Source organism: Panthera pardus, unplaced genomic scaffold (genome assembly GCF_024362965.1).
Source record: "Panthera pardus isolate Hobbes unplaced genomic scaffold, ASM2436296v1 HiC_scaffold_10, whole genome shotgun sequence".
NCBI classification, from domain to species: domain Eukaryota; kingdom Metazoa; phylum Chordata; class Mammalia; order Carnivora; family Felidae; genus Panthera; species Panthera pardus.
In genome coordinates, this window is record NW_026526655.1 from 35,984,990 (window position 1) to 36,001,997 (window position 17,008).

The window sequence follows — 17,008 nt, forward strand, 5'->3', positions numbered from 1 at the left end:
AATAGATTTCCATGGATTTGGGCTAGGCTGAGATCTGCTTGTATGCGTGGGGCTGAACCAAATGACATCTCAATCATTTATACCTAGATGAGAATCCTATGCTTAGATCTCTGTGTTTTAACCTCACAAAATCTTTGTCTGGCTTGCGCACTGAAGAACTACCTTGGGGAATACTTTATAAATTAATATTAACAATGTGGTTCATGGCACATGTAAAACAGGTGCAACTGAAAGTCTCATTTTGCAAGTCTGTGAAGTAGAATGAAAATATATGGTAGGATTTATCCAGTTTTTTCTTTCCTTTCCCATGTCTATTTCATCTCTATGCCTTGTTTATGCTTCTAATGTTGCAGTTGTCACAAGGAATTGCAGTTGTGGCTGTGAACTCCTCGAAAGCATGGATTGTATAAATTTGCATCTGAATCCCAATTAGCACATGCCTACCATCTAGTAGGTGCAAAACAAGATTTAATCAATTAAGTTAAAAAGAAAATTGATGTCATTGAGAAAAAATAGATATATGTCACAGGAAATTAGAAACTAGGTAAAAGGCAAAAATGATACTGAGAAATTTTTAAAAGTCTGAATTGGACTCATGACAAATTTCAAAGAAGTGTCTGGAAATTCTGATGATTAGCTTTTATATTTTTCTATTTATCTGTCATTTTCAGTTGGCACTCCCCTCTTCCCGACTTCCTTTGTGATTGTTTTGAAACAAAACCGCAAATTCTCTGACCCTTCTGCAATACAAAAGTGGAGTCTAATTACCCTTCCCTTAAACATGCACCAAACTCAGTGAGTCAGTGCTACCAAATAGAATGAGAGGAAGCAGTCTCCTGACACACTTCTGCAGCTAGATTGGCATCAGTGACACAGGTTCCCCCTCACTCTGTATCTTAGGAAATATGCCTGAGCTGCCATGTGAGAAGTTCAGATACCCTAACGCTGCCATGATACAGAAAACATGGAGAGAGACCATCCAGAGGAGCCCCACTTGCTCGAGCCAGCGGCTGTTTGAGTCATCCTAGCTAGGGCACCAGGCTTGTACGTGAAAACACCTTCAAAACCACCCCAGGCCCAGATGCCATTTGCTTATAACCCCATGAGACCCCAAGCCACCTAGCTGAGCCATTCCCCAATTCTTGACTCACAGAAGTAGGAAAGAGAAGTGCTTATTATTATTAGACACTACGGAGTTTTGGGGTGATTTGCTATACCGCAAGGTAACAAATACTCTCGCTAAGTTAACATCAGCCAGATTCACCCATTTAAGTGCATCATGCTTTTCAAAACATGTTACGGTTTACAAGTAATAAATCTATTGATGGACTTCTAAATTTTATTTCCATTTCTCCTGTTAAATAGCAAAAGCAAAGCCCCTCTCACACCAGCTTGAGAGGTATGAATATGAAAATTCACAACTCCCTGAAGCCTTTCCAGAGCTACCAAGAATGTCACTTCATTCACTTCAAGGCTGAGGAGGAAGAGAGATGGAGGAGGACCCGGGCACACAAGCTACAATGAAAGTCGATTAGCAGGTGATCGGAGTGCACTGGCATCCCTGACACAAACAGAATAATTTTTTTTTTTAGAGAAAAGACATGTAAGCCTTTAAAGGAGATAGTGTGTCAACTTTCCTGTGACGCAGATCATGGGACACGACACTGTGACCCAACTGGGATTAAACCTTTCACATTCTAAAGCAGGAATGATTGTGAATACAGTCAACCTTAAAAGGAAGGATTCTCTTATTTTCAGAACTTTGAGTTCTGTTCTAGGAGCTATATTCTTTGGCCTGACCAGAAGGAATTTCTATGCTTCTTTTAGGGTATATAAGGTACTTGGGTTATTTCTGGAAAGAACACCCAAGCCAAAAGATAAGAAAGCCAACTAGCAAGGGCAGTTTAGCTAATACCGCCCAAGCTCAGTGACCAATTGATAACCTTATCAACCAGGCCACTCAGGTAGGAGAAAGGGACACATGACGTTTGAGGGGCAGTTCATGAATACAGAGGGTTCTAAAAGAATCTTCACTTTTGAAGATAGCTTAATTATTTGTGGAATTTTTGAAAACTGTGGTACACTGTTGGACTTTAGCTTCTTAGGATTCGACTCCCCTGGAATATGTAAAACTGTGGGAGGAGGTTATTTCTTTCAAACTTTCTTTGGCTTGGCTATAATTAGGGTTCCTGCCTACATGTAGTTCCCTCCGCCTGGAATGCGCTTCCTTCAGCCTGCACCCATAGCCTGCCTTCCCATAAGCATATATGTCTTTGGAAGGCTTCCAAAAACCCTCCCTCCCGCCATGAGAGTTGATCACCACGTCATTTGCTGTTATCACTGATGGTGCTCATACCTCTATAAACTCATTTCCCATGTTGTGAGGTCATTATTTGTTCTGACACCACTCATTAGACTGTGAACTCCTGGAAGGCAAGCCTTCAGTTGTCCCACCTCCCCTGCTATGGATCAAATACAGATGTTATGTCTTTCTTGATTTCCTCATCCCAGTCCCTGGGCAAGTAGTGGGTATTCTCCTAATAGGCTTCAATAGCTAACCAATTGTGGAGAGACCAGAAGGCTTGCCCAGTGAATCTCTCTAGGTTCCCTGGCAGGAGCTGGCTGGTATTATTTAGTACCTCTTACTTTATCAGGAGGGTAAGTGGCTGGTCTCAACTTGCCGTGAGATCTCCAGGGAATATTGGTACTGGACAGTTGGTATGTACCTCCCCTGAGCAGCTAGTAGCTGTTGTTTTTCCCCCCTTACCACAAGGCTGCTTTCGTGAGAACTCTATAAAAAGACCGGGAGCAGGGCTAGGTGCCTCTCCTGCAGTGCACCCATGGTATATCTGGCCATGCCCAGTCCAACCACCCCTCTTCCTGGGAAGCTTGAGAAAAGCGGACTGCATACATGTCTACTGACCCTCTGCATGTGTGTCTCAGTCTCTTCTGGGTGCTGATTGTGCCATGTTTGACTGGGCCCTTTGCCCGATACTAGGCCATGGCTTGGAGATCAAGTGATCAAAAGAAAATACACACATACATGCATACATACATACATACGTACATACATAGTTTAGGAGCTTGGGAAACAAGTGCTTTGGGTAAAAAGCTAATTTTCAAAGGTCTTCATCAATCCTATGATCACTCTCTTCTTTTCTAGATTCCTGAAACAAAAAGCCAGAAAGGCAAATCCTCTTAGTTTGCCTGAACATGTTTCCTGCAACTTCCTTGTCATTTTGATTGAGAACTCCCTTGATTTCTGCTCTTGACCCCAGTCAAAACTGATCCTTGAATTCTCTTTTGTCCTCTGCAGGCTTGGTAAACTATCATGGTGCCACCTGCGTACCCAGAGAGCAGCAAATTAACTGCAGGATAATGAACCTAGTGGAAAACTGGAATGAATGAATGAATGAATGAATGAATGAATGAATGAAAACAAATTATTTTGTTGTTGATACCTGCTAAATTTGTTGCCACTCCATTTAGAGTAAGTTTGACTTCAGTATTCCATGCTCTAAAATAAAACATTAGGATAATTTGTCTTTGAGTAAAAAACAGGAACATCTCTCTATGTCAAATATCTACCTCTCAACTTTCTGCAAATCCTTAAACAAATTGGCAATGTGATTGTTAGCTCAAAAAGGAAACCAGTAGGAAATCTAGAACTCTCCCAGTGTATAAATCCGTATAAGAATTAATGCTTTCAGGTGGAAACGTTATGTTTTGTCTAATCACCATTTGAAATTTTAATGTTGAGTTGTGGTACTTGGCCAGGAAAACTAGTATAACAGCCTCAACATCCGGCAAAAACTCATTCTTTCAACTCGAGAGCTATTTTGGTATTGGTTTATAACATGCCTTACTCTTTACAAAGACTCTCCAAAATTATATTTTATTACAAAATTCTCTAAACCTAGCATAAAACATTGTTATCTTTCCTCCAGATAACACAGATATCGAGGAAAGTGATTTATCATTGTATGAAAGCACATGAGAGACAGAGGTAGGATAGTTTGTTCCTGGGTCTCCTAATTCTGTTCTTTTGTTATAAACTGCGTGTTGCTTCACTGGCTATATGGTTTAATGAACAAAAGGTTCAGCAGAATCTTTGGACATCAAATGGCCTTCATGAAACAATGTCTTGATGAGTTAAGTAAAAATGAATCAGAAACACATGGACCCTGCTTCCCTTGAAATATAAGAGGGAATACAAATCAAGGGAAAGAACACTTAACAAACATTGGGTTTGGGTTTCCTGAACCTGAAATGTTAAAATAATTAGCAAGGACTTATTGAGGCTGAAAAGTGATCAGTTCCAGTATTTCTAACTCAAAACTGAAATGAAGAGAGGAGGAAAGGTCCTAGAAGAGAAGGGAGTGGCCATAGGGTAGATGGAGACCTTTGAAAATTAGCTTTCCCCCAAACCACTTGTTTCCCAAAGCTCACAAATTTTGTTTTTACATATTTATTTTTCTTCTATTTTGCTTTGATTTCCAGGTTTCAGCTGAAGACATATCTAAAATGCTCTGAAATGGTTCAGCACAAGTCTTTCTGGTCTCTTCTCAAAAGCAGGAAATGACATTTGGTAAGACAATGCTCTGTTCATTTTTGAGTTGGAGATAAATTCATATATTGGCCATTCAGGAAGTTTGGTTAAGTAATCAGGTTGAATTTATTTCCTAGTGAGCTGGACTTCTCAGCATTTCCCAAACCCAGAAAATAAACTCTTTCAGAAAGCCCTGTGAAAAGTTGTAAGAAAGAATTATTTTGTAGTAGAGTACAGATTTTTAAATAGATTGTAAGCCTGAAGAAAATAATCCAAAAAACTTGTATTGCTAGAACCTGAGAGACAGCAGTTCCCTTGCTTGATCCTACGCAGTATCTGGGATTCTCAGAATCCCTTCGCTGGCCGGAATGGTCTCCTTTCCTCCTAGCGGAGGCCTCTGGAGTCAGCCCTACTTCCTCTATTCTTCCACAGTTGCTTTCCTCCATCCTTTGTGATTTTCCTGCCCACATTCAAGTCTGGTTGCAGCATGTGAAACAGTTCCCCACCACCATTCCAGAATGTACATTGCTTTTTAAAATTACTTTAGAGCTTTTATTGGCAATAATCATAGGAAACTGTCCGAGGCAACCAAAATAATAACCAAGGGGCAGTTGCAGAGCTGACAGAGTAATCCTGGGTCTCTTGGTTCCTGACTTCTGTCAATTGAAAGCTCAGATGCAGTGGTCCCGCCTGATCTCAGCAACCAGAGCTCCTCTTCTGAAGTCAAAGTCCTTCCTTTCAAGATGGCCCTTGGTCAAGCCTGAAGATAACACCCAGGCTACATTATCAATGTCTCCTTACATCAAGGGGGAACTGGCCATCTGTGAAGTTTTGATTAGAGGGTATTTGTTTATTATTGCTATGCACAGCTTAGAAGTAGCCTCTTTGGGCATATTCTCATGTACCCCTTCCCACTTATGAAAAATTAATTTTTTTTAGCCGTTTCATTTAGACCTATCAGGAGGAAACTTAAAATTGTTTAACCATTTGAATATGAAACATTCACTTACTCATCAATGTATGTTTATGTCCGTTAGTCCCAAAATGTCTGGTACTATGAAAGACTACAGTGGTCAGTTTTATGATATAATTTGACCCTACACATTGTGAAAGTATTCAGCAATGCCCAAGAGTCCTGGCTGAAGAGAGCAACTTTATTAATTCATTCAACCAACACTGCCACATTGCTTCCTCTGGGGTCTCTGCTGATTATATGTTAGCATGTGACAAAAAATGACAACACTCTCTTGGATTAGGGGAGCATTATTCATGTGTATAGTGCAATCTGACACTCCCTTAGATGAAAGACCTTTTTGGCTTGAATCCGTCATTTCTTTTCCTGCAACAGTAATATTGGCTCTCTTCTATTTGAGCTCCTATTAGGAGGTAAGCTCATGACTCATGTTCTCTCATTTAATTTTTGAACAACCCAATGAAATAGGTAAAGTGAAACATATTTCATGTTTGAACAAATTTAGACTTAGAGAAGTAAAGTAATTTGCTCAATATTGAGCTATTTATAAAGTGGGAGAGTTTGAATTTGAACACAGATCCAGTGCAAAAGCATATTGTATTCACCACACTCCTCTCTATTTTATCAATTGTTCTGTATAGAATGCATGGAACTTTCAAAGAAAGGTGCTCTGTCAATAGAGTCATGATGACCAGGAAAACCAATCTCACTATCTTATACCATTTCATAGCATTTTATATCACTTTATGCTACATTATAGCATTTTATACCATTATAGGTCCACAACATGTTAGAGAGGTAGGGAATTTATGATCACCAAACATAACCGCATTTTTACATAACCGAGAACCCCCTAGAAATAGAATGTTGTCTTCAGAGTGGCACCTAAGGCAAAACCAAGACCAAGGCTTCCGTCACAGTCCCCCTCTTCTTAAGCCAGGGTGCTTCTCAATCCATTTATTCATCTGGTAAAACCAACCAAATTACAATCAAAAGAGAAAAATTTCACCAAGAAAGACTCAGAAATTATCTCACTCCCACCCCTAAGCTATCGCGTCTAAGGTCATTGACAAAGTAACCATTTCTAGAACCAGAAATTCTGTGAAGGCTCCTGAATGTTCTGCATTGGGTTCCATTGGTTGTCCAGTCTTTGGATACACTGTTATTTTTAACAGCTGGAGGTCAAGATAGAAGAAGGTAGGGCTACAGTGCTCCAAATGCTACAGGTATTCATGATATGAGCACTTGTTATAGTAGCATCGATTGAGTCCTTGTTTTGTGTTGGAGTATATAGTTGTGTTTAGAATCCCAATTCAGTAAATTTATAATAGCTTGGACTCAGAGCCAAGACTCCAAGCTCCTTTTTAGTCCTAAATAATATTTCTGTATTTTCTTTTTCTGTTTGCCACAAGTCCTAGGATTTCAGCCTGTTTTCCCATTTCAGTGTAAAGAAAAAAATAACAGTGCAACCAGTTATTTTTATTGAGGTCTTATTGTACGCAAACACTGTCCTAAGTGCTTTACATGTATTATTTCATGAATCCTTATGAAGTAGGTACTGATATTATTTCTGTTGTATAGATGAGGAAACAGATGAAGAGAAGTTAAGTAACATACCCGAGGTTAAACAATTGGTGTTTGAGATGCTCTGCACCGTATGATTTTGGTTTCTCCCTCTAGAAAAAGGTCCTCCAATTCTCTTCTTTGTCCCCAAATGCATATACATATTATATGCCCCCTTCCATCATATTAAAAAAAAATAATTGCTGTAATAAAACAGAGTAACACAGTATCAACACTGGTGAGTAGTTACAAGGTTATAGTTCTTTTAATTGTGATTTGTGGTGTGTACTTCATGACTGCCTCCTAAGATAGCAAGTGGAAGCTCCAATGGTTTCCTCTCCTCTCCTCTCCTCTCCTCTCCTCTCCTCTCCTCTCCTCTCCTCTCCTCTCCTCTCCTCTCCTCTCCTCCCCTCTCCTCTCCTCTCTTCTTCTTTTCTCTCCCTGGGGATAGCAGTTATTTACTAATCTGTGCCTTTTTATCTTGCCTGAAGGCATATCTCTGTTCTGTCCTGGAATGCCCATCACCAGATTTTTGTGTAGCCCAGAATGATCCCCTTTAGTGGAAGAAGAAGAAAGAAGAGGAGAAGAAAGAGGGGAGGAAGAAATATCCTTATCATTAAAGCCTAATCAGCTTGTTTTTCTGTAACATCTTACTGGTAAGGGTTGAGAGTGTACTGGGACTTAATTTTCCTTTTAAATGGATCTATCACCTCCCCTTGTGGAGATAGTAAAGGATAGATGCAGTCAGGATCACACGGAGCATGGAGCCATTGAAATTTTCAATGGCAACACCAGATGTTGAACTTTTCATTTCCAGCCTGTCAGTTGTCCAGGTGTTGATCTTTTGGAAGCAGGCAGATACATTTCATGCAGAAGTGAGCTACACTGTTTTCGTTGCTGTTGTTGTTTAATGACCTAGTATCATACTGATACTTCTGTGTGTTTAGATATAGATAAAATCCTAATTAAAATCGGAAAAACCAAAGAAGTCACTGGAACGGGAAGATACATGTCTTGGCTCCGCCACTAATTAGCTTTGTGATTTTGGCAGATTCTTAAACTTCTCTGGGACTCAGTTTCCTGGTTTTTAAAGTGAGGGAAAAAAAAATTTAACATTTCTGAGGGAACTTTTCATTCTCGCATTCTTTGATTTATAGGAACCATGTGAATGAGAGAAGGCTTTTACAAACTTGAAAATATAGTACTGTGGGGGAAGTGTATCTTCTGTTATTTTTAATTTTATCAGACTTTGTTTGATTCTGAATATTAAAACAGAATTGAATATTTTTCAATTAGCTTCATGTATAGTACCAAACAATATTTAATTGAGGAAGAAAAAAAAAGCTAAAAACTACTATTGGTGGTGGTGGGGGGGGGGGGAGAAGTATTTCAGTTTTCTTAGACATTAAATGGCTCATTCAAAGCAACATTTTGATAAATTGTGTAAATGAGAGAGGAACATATGGATTAAATTTTCCTTGAAATACATACGCACTTAAAAATTAAGAAGAAAAAGTGCTTGGCAAAGCCCATTTGGGGTTCTGCCAAATGGGAAACATTTTAAAAATAGTTGAAAATGCAGTTCTATCTCAAAATGCTGCCATATTCACCCATCCTTATTGATTATATATTTTTAAATTTGTAAATTACTCTCCTTGTATTTATTTTTGCAGTTTGTTTTATGCCTGGGGGGCTTGCTCAATTTTGCTACCTTTTTTTTTTTTTTAAACATAAAACATGGTCCATCAGTCACTGAAGAGCAAATCGTAGTATCTATCACTCCCTGTGAGATTCCCGTTACTTAGACTTCTGTGGAAGTTTCGGTTTGATCTCTCCTGGTGTAACAACTGGCATTAATCCATATTGCTATAATGAAACACTCCAAGGAGCAAATACAGGGGACCTGGTCTTTGAAGCTGTGTTATATGGTAAGTAACTTTCTAGTAAATCATAATATTACAGTAGAAGAGCTTTGAGGGAAGACAAGCCTTGAGTTTCATGACTATGTATAATTCAAAACCAGAAAATCAAAAGACTCAGACATGACATTCTTCTGGATAGACAGAAGAGCTTCGCTGTCTAATGGATCCCATGCTACAACTTGAAGAAGAAAAAAAAAAAAAAGATTTTCTCAAAGATCTTTAAAGAATAGATTTGTGATCAAATTGGCAGCACTTCCTAGTTTTAAGGGTTGAGTTTACCTGAGTAAAATGAGTCAGTGCAATTTGTATAATTATTCCACAGCTCACTGTAGACAGACACACTGTGGAAGCCACACCTCCACAGAGAAATGTACAAATTCAGGCCATTAGGATATCTTCCTGAAACCTGACATTCTGGGTGAGAGTCTTCTCCCCTCTCCCTGCTTCTCTCTCCCTTTTTTGTAATCTAGTAGTTTTCACAAGAATGCTATTTTGTCATGAAAATGTAAGAAAACAAGAACATTTTCTTAGTGTTAAAACCTCAGACCCTAGGAGATGACACCATCAGATACAACATTCTATCCAGGATATGTTCAAGGCAACAATTAGATTTATTTTCAGAAGATAGTAACAATATCTTATCCTTTGAGACTAATCTTAGAATACAAGAGTATGTTTTTATGGCTGGGTTATCCTTTTTATTCCTAGTATCAAAATGTTATATGTTATTTTTAAGAGTTACTTTTCAATTAATTCCTTATGCTTTAAAGATAAACTTTCTTCATTAGGCTTATCTATTTTATCCACACAAAATGGCAAACAGAATTTGTACAATTTTGTGTAAGAACTCAATAACAGAACTGAAGACCTGGCTGACACCCTTGGAACTTCCCATGTGCTTGGTTTATGTTTAAAGGGCTATTCAACATAACAGAGTATATTTGAAATACAAAAGAAATCATTTTGAAATGCCTTATTCCATTTACTTGGGGAATGTGGTAAATAATGGTTTTTTTGCTCTCTGGTAACTCAAACATTTTTAAATATATATTATTCTATTCTTCAGTTCATTTGTTTGAAATGTAGTGGCCTATTCAGAAAACCTGAAAAAGAAAGAATACATGTAATTATTTTGCTAATGGTATCATGGGCAATTATTTCACTTGATGAATAAAGAAAGCCAGGTACTTACATGCCTTCCTCCGTTGTAAGGTGTTGATTTGTCATACTTAGGTCAGACCCACATATATCCTTATAGTCAGGAAACTTAGATTATCATCAAAGTTTCTTGGTTACTAAAAGAAATTACTTTTTAAAAAATTAAGTTTATTGAGGTATCACTTTACATACAATGAAATGCACCCACTTTAAGTGTGCATTTATTTTATTTTTTTAAATGTTTATTTATATTTGAGAGAGAGAGAGACAGACAGACAGACAGCGCAAGTGAGGGAGGGGCAGAGAGAGAGAGGGAGATACAGAATCTGAAGCAGGCTCCAGGCTTCCAGCTGTCAGCACAGAGCCTGACGCGGGGCTCAAACCCACAAACTGTGAGATCATGACCTGAGCCGAAGGCAGGCACTTCACCGATGGAGCCACCCAGACGCCCCTTAAGTATGCATTTAGATGAAATTTGAGAAATGTGTGCATCTATGGAACTACCATCACCACAATCAAGATATAGAATATTTGTGCCATCCCCAGAAGTTCCTTTGTTTCCCTTTGCAGTACATCTCCTCCCTTGAAGGCCCTTGGCAAGGTCTGATTTACTGTATACTATAGTAGGTTGGTTTTCCTTATTTTAGAATTTGATATAAATTTAATTATATAGTATGTATTTTTTAGTGGCTCAATTTCTTTCACACAGCATCATATTTTTGAAATTCATCCATGTTGCAGGTATCAGTAGTCTGTTCCTTTTTATTGTCGAGCAATATTCCATCTTATGACTATCACAGTTTGTTCATCCGTATGCATTTAAGTTGTGTCCACCTTTTGGCCACTCTGAACATTTATTTACAGGTTTTTATTTATGGACAGGTTTCATTTCTCTTGGGTAACCACCTAGGAGTAAATTGATGGGTTGTATGATAAATGTGTTTTACTTTTTAAGAAACTGCCAAAATGTTTTTCCAAACTGGTTGCACCATTTAAAAACTGTGTATAAGTTCTACCACATCCTCACTAACATTTAGTACTATTTTTTTTCTTTTTTGTTTTGTTGTTGAGGTATAATTGACATGTAACATTATAGTAGTTTCAGGTGTACAACTTAATGATTCTATATTCATATATATTGTGAAATGGTCACCACAACAAGTCTTGTTAACATCTTTCCCCATACTTATAACTGCTTTTTTTGGTGATGAGACCTTTTTTTTTTAGTAGTATTTTTATTTTTAATATTAGTCATTCTTGTGGGCGTGTAATGGTATCTCATTGTGATTTTAATTTCCATTTCCCTCATGACTAGTGATGTTGAGCAACTCTTCATGTGTTTATTGACCATCTGTATATGTTCTTTTGTGAACTGTTTAAATCTTTTGTCCTTTTCAAATTGGGTTGTTTATCTTTTTGAGTTGTAGGAGTTCTTTATATATCCTGGATAAAAGTCCTTTTTGAGACATATGCACTGCTAATTATTTCAAAAACTTTTTTGGCAACATTGTATTAGGAAATACTGCTTTTTAAAAAAAGTTTATTTATTTGTTTTGGGAGAGAGAGAGAACTCTAGTAAGGGAGGGGCAGACAGAGGGAGAGAGGGGAGAGAATCCCAAACAGGCCATGCTGTCAGCACAGAGCCTGAGGCAGGGTTCAGTCTCAGAAACTGTGAGATCATGACCTGAGCCAAAATCAGGAGTTGGACACTTAACCAACTGAGCCACCCAGGTGCCCCTGTATATCCTGACAATATTATAGCAGTTTATCTTATTTAAAATGTTTCTCTTTAACAACAGCAACAAAAACAAACAACTCAGTTCAAAAATAGGCAAAGGACTTTAATAAGTATTTCTTCAAAGAAGAAACATAAATGGCCAATTAACACATGAAAAGATGCTTAGCATCAGTAATCATTAGAGAAATACAAATCAAAACCAAAGTGAGATATACTTCACATGCATTAGAATGGTTGTTATAATCAACCAACCAACAGGGCCACCTGAGTGGCTCAGTTGGTTAATCATCCAACTTCGGCTCAGGTCATGTTCTCACTGTTCACAAGTTCAAGCCCCACATCAGGCTCTGTGCTGACAGCTCAGAGTCTGGAGTCTGCTTCACATTCTGTGTCTCCCTCTCTCTCTGCCTCTCCCCTGCTCTCTCTCTCTCTCTCTTTCTCTCTCTCTCAAAAAGAAATAAAAACATTTAAATAAATAAATAAACAAACCAGCCAACCAAAAACCTACAAGTGTTGGCTAGGATGTGGAGAAATGAGAACACTGTGCATTGGCTGTGGGAATTAAATGGTGCATCTTTGGTGGAAAACAGTATGTTGATTCCTCAAAAAATTAAACATAGAATTACCATATGATTCAACATTTCCACTTCTAGGTATACACACAAAAGAATTGAAAGCAGGGACTTGAACAGATATTTTTACACCATTGTATGTAGTAACATTATTCACAATACATAAAAGGTAGAGACAACCCAAATATCTACAGAAAGATGGGTGGTTAAACAAAATACAGTATATACTTGTAATGGAATATTGTTCAACCTTTAAAAGCAATGGAATTCTTATACATGTAACAACATGGATTTTTTTTTTCCAATATATGAAATTTATTGTCAAATTGGTTTCCATACAACACCCAGTGCTCATCCCAAAGGGTGCCCTCCTCAATACCCATCCCCCACCCTCAACAACATGGATTAACCTTGAATATTTTATGCTAGGTGAATAAATCAGACACAAAAGGACAAATATTGCATGATTCCACTTAAATGAAGTACTAAGAGTTGCCAAATTCATAGAGACAGAAAGTAGAATTATGATTACCAGGAGCTAGTTATTATCAGCATAGCATAGGATATTATAAAAATTTTAATGTAAACCTTCTGGTAACCACAAAGGAAAATACCTGTAGTAAATATACAAGTGATTATGATAAAGGAGTCATAGCATGTGGCCACAAAAAGTCGTCAAATCACAAAGAGAGATAGCAAGGGACACAGGATCTAGAAAACAGAAAACAATGAACAAAATGGCAACAGTAAGTCCTTACCTAACAATTACTTTAAATATAAATGGAGTCAATTCTCCAATCAAGAGGCATAGAATGGCTGAATGGATAAAAAAACAAGACCTAACAAAATACTGCCTACAAGACACTCACTTTAGCTTTAAGGACAGATAGACTTGAGAATGAAGGGATGAAAAAAATATTTTAAGCAAAATGTGACCAAAAAGAAAGCAGAGTAACTATATTTATCTTAGACAAATGAGACTTAAAGCTAAAAATGGTCAAAGAGGCAAAGAAGGTTATCATATAATGAGAAAGAGGTCAATTCATCAAGAAGATATAACAACTGTAAATAATTATGCATCCAACAACAGAGCACTTACTTGCATAAAGCAAATATTAACAACTAAAAGGAGAAATAGACAGCAATATAATAATAGTTGGGGCCTTTAATATCCCATTCTCAATAATGGATAGATCGTTCAGAGAATCTAGAAGGAAACCGCACATTTGAACAATACTGTACACAAACATACTTCATAGACATATATCGAACAAATTCCTCCAACAGCAGCTGAATACACATTTTTCTCAAGTGTACATAGCATAATTTCCAGGATAGATCATATATTAGGCTACAGAACTAGTCTTAATCTTTTTTTTTAAACGTTTATTTATTTTTGAGACAGAGAGAGACAGAGCATGAACGGGGGAGGGTCAGAGAGAGAGAGGGAGGCACAGAATCTGAAACAGGCTCCAGGCTCTGAGCTGTCAGCACAGAGCCCGACGCGGGGCTTGAAGTCACGAACTGTGAGATCATGACCTGAGCCGAAGTCGGACGCTTAACTGACTGAGCCACCCAGGCGCCCCTAGAACTAGTCTTAACAAATTCAAGAAGATAGAAATTATATCAAGTTTTTCTTTAAACACAATGCTACGAAAATGGAAACAATGGAAAGAAAGCTGGGAAATTCACAGAAACATAAAAAATAAACAACATATCCTGAACAACCAATATCAAAGAATAGATCAAAAAGGAATTAAAAAATATCTGAGACAAACAAACATGAAAACACATTCCAAAACTTGCAGGATGCAGCAAAAATAGTTCTAAGAGAGTTTGTAACTATAAATGCATACATCAAGAAAAACTAAAGACCTGAAATAAACAACCTAACTTTACACCTCAAGGAACTAGAAAAAGAACAAACTAAGGCCAAATTTAGTAGAAGAAAGGAAACAATTAGAACACAAATAAATGAAATAGACAATAAAACAATAGAAAAGATTAACAAAACTAAGAGTTTCCAATAAATACAGGTTATGTGAAATGGACAAATTCCTTGAAAGACACAAACTACCAGAGCTCACTGAAGAAGAAAGCAATAATCTAAACTATCCTATATCTATTAAAGAAATCAAATATAATTAAAAATCTTCCTAAGAGGGGGGAAATAAACTTCAGGTCAAGATGGCTTCACTGGTGAATTCTACCAAACATTTAAGAAATAACTAATACTAATTCTATATAACTCATCTATGATCTCAGAATTACCACAATACTAAAACCAATCATATTTGGATACTTGATTTATAACAATAAGAAAATAATGGTCTTTTAAAAGTTTTTAAATTTTATTTTAGAGAAAGAGCATGAGTGGGGGAGAGGGCCAGAAACAGAGAATCTTAAGCAGGCTCCACACTCAGCATGGAGCCCAGTGTGGGGCTCGATCCCACAACCCTGGGATCAAGACCTGAGCTGAAATCTAGAGTCAGCTGCTTAAGCAACCGAGCTACCCAGGAGCCCCAAGGATGTATGACCTTTTTAATGAATGATCAAAGCTCATTTGTTTATGTGGAAAACAATGAACCCTGACATCTACCTCTCACCAATCACAAAATTGTTTTGATTGTTCATATAAATGTGAAAGGTAAAGCAATAAATCTCCTAGAAGGCAATGTAGGAGAATAGAACATATCTTCATGGATTTGGGACATAGATTTCTGAAACAGGACACAAAAAAGTACTAACCATAAAGGAAAAAGGTCCTAAATTTTGATTTAATTTATACATTTAATTAATACATTAATACATTAAAATTAAGAATTCTTTTTGTTAAAAACCACCAAGAAAGGATCAAGACAGGCCATGTGTGGGACATGATATTTGCATATATATATAAACAACAAAGGACTCACACAAAAAACTATGAATCAAAAAAAAAAGTTACCATCTAATAGAAAAATGGGCATTAATTTCAACAGGCATTGCACAAAGAAGATACCCAAATGGATACTTAATATATGATAAGGTGCTTGACCACATTAATCATCAGGGGAATTATTGCAAATTAAAGTCACAATGAGAAATCACTGTGAACCCACCAGAATGATTAAAATGAAAAAAGATGACAACAAGTGTTGTTGAAAATGTAAAACAACAGGAATGTCCATCCACCAGTGGTAGCGGTGATGGCAACCACTTTGGAATCTTTTTTGGCCATGTCTACTAAATTAATACAGCACTCCTAAATGTATATTCCCAAGGAATGCACACATGTGTGTCAAAAGACATGGTAAGAATTTTCATAGCAGCATTCTTCATAATAATGAAAACCTGAAAGCCCAAATGCCCACAAATACTAGAATGAATAAAGACACTGTGAAATACTTTTACAATGGATTACTATAGAACAAAGAGAATGAAGAAACCGTTAACATAAAGGCGCCTGACTGGCTCAGTTGGGGGAGTGTGTGACTCTTGATCTTGGGGTTGTGAGTTCAAGCCCCTTGTTTGGTGTAGAGATTACTTAAAAATGAAATATTTTTTTAATGTTTATTTATTTTGAGAGAGACAGAGAGATAGGGAGAAGGGGAGAGGCAGAGAGAATCCCAAGCAGGCTCTGCACTATCAGCGTGGAGTCCGATGTGGGGCTCAAACTCATGAATGGGGAGATCATGACCTTAAGTGAGATCATGACCTAAGGCAACATCAAGAGGTGGATGCTTAACCGACTGAGCCACCCAGGACCCGCTATCCCACCCCCCACCCCCCACTACCCAGGGGTTCCTAATAGGCTGCCAAGGTTGAGCTCTAGAGCAAGATTTCTCAGCCTCAACACTTATTGACATTTGGGCCAGATAATTCTTTGTTGTGGGGGCCGTCCGGTACATTGTAGGATGTTTTGCTTCATCTCTGGCCTCTACTGACTAGATGTCAGTGGTAGCACCCAGGTATAACAACCAAAAATATCTGCAGACACTGCCAGATGTCCCCTGGGGGCAACATTACTTCCCACACCCCTGTTCAAAAACCACTGATTTAGAGCAGATTCTTGGTGTGGTCCTGGACTGGCGGCATCAGCCTAGCAGGTGAAGGTGGGAAGAAGAACTTGTTATAAATGCTATATACCAGCACCCATCCTAGATGTGAATTCAGAACTCTGGGGGTGAGGTCCAGCACTGCAATCTGACAAGCCTGCCAGAGGCATGCTCAAGTTAGAACCACCGCTTTACAGCCCGAATTGAGGTCTGATTCTTCTGAAAGAACTTTCTCACCGGTGTCAGCTTATGTCTATAAGTTTCTACCTTTTTCTTGAACTTTTAGGGCACTATTTCCTATGTTGCTCATATTAACACTTCATCAGTAACTTTCTCACTCGGTTTTTTTCAGCCAGTCTTTTCTCTATCATAAGATTGTATGCTCTTGTACAATACAATATCTGTTCCATCTAACTCACAAAAAGATGTATGGCCTGGGATGAGTTACTTAAGCTAAGTCCAAGTTTCTTCATCTGAAAAATGCAGATTATAGTAA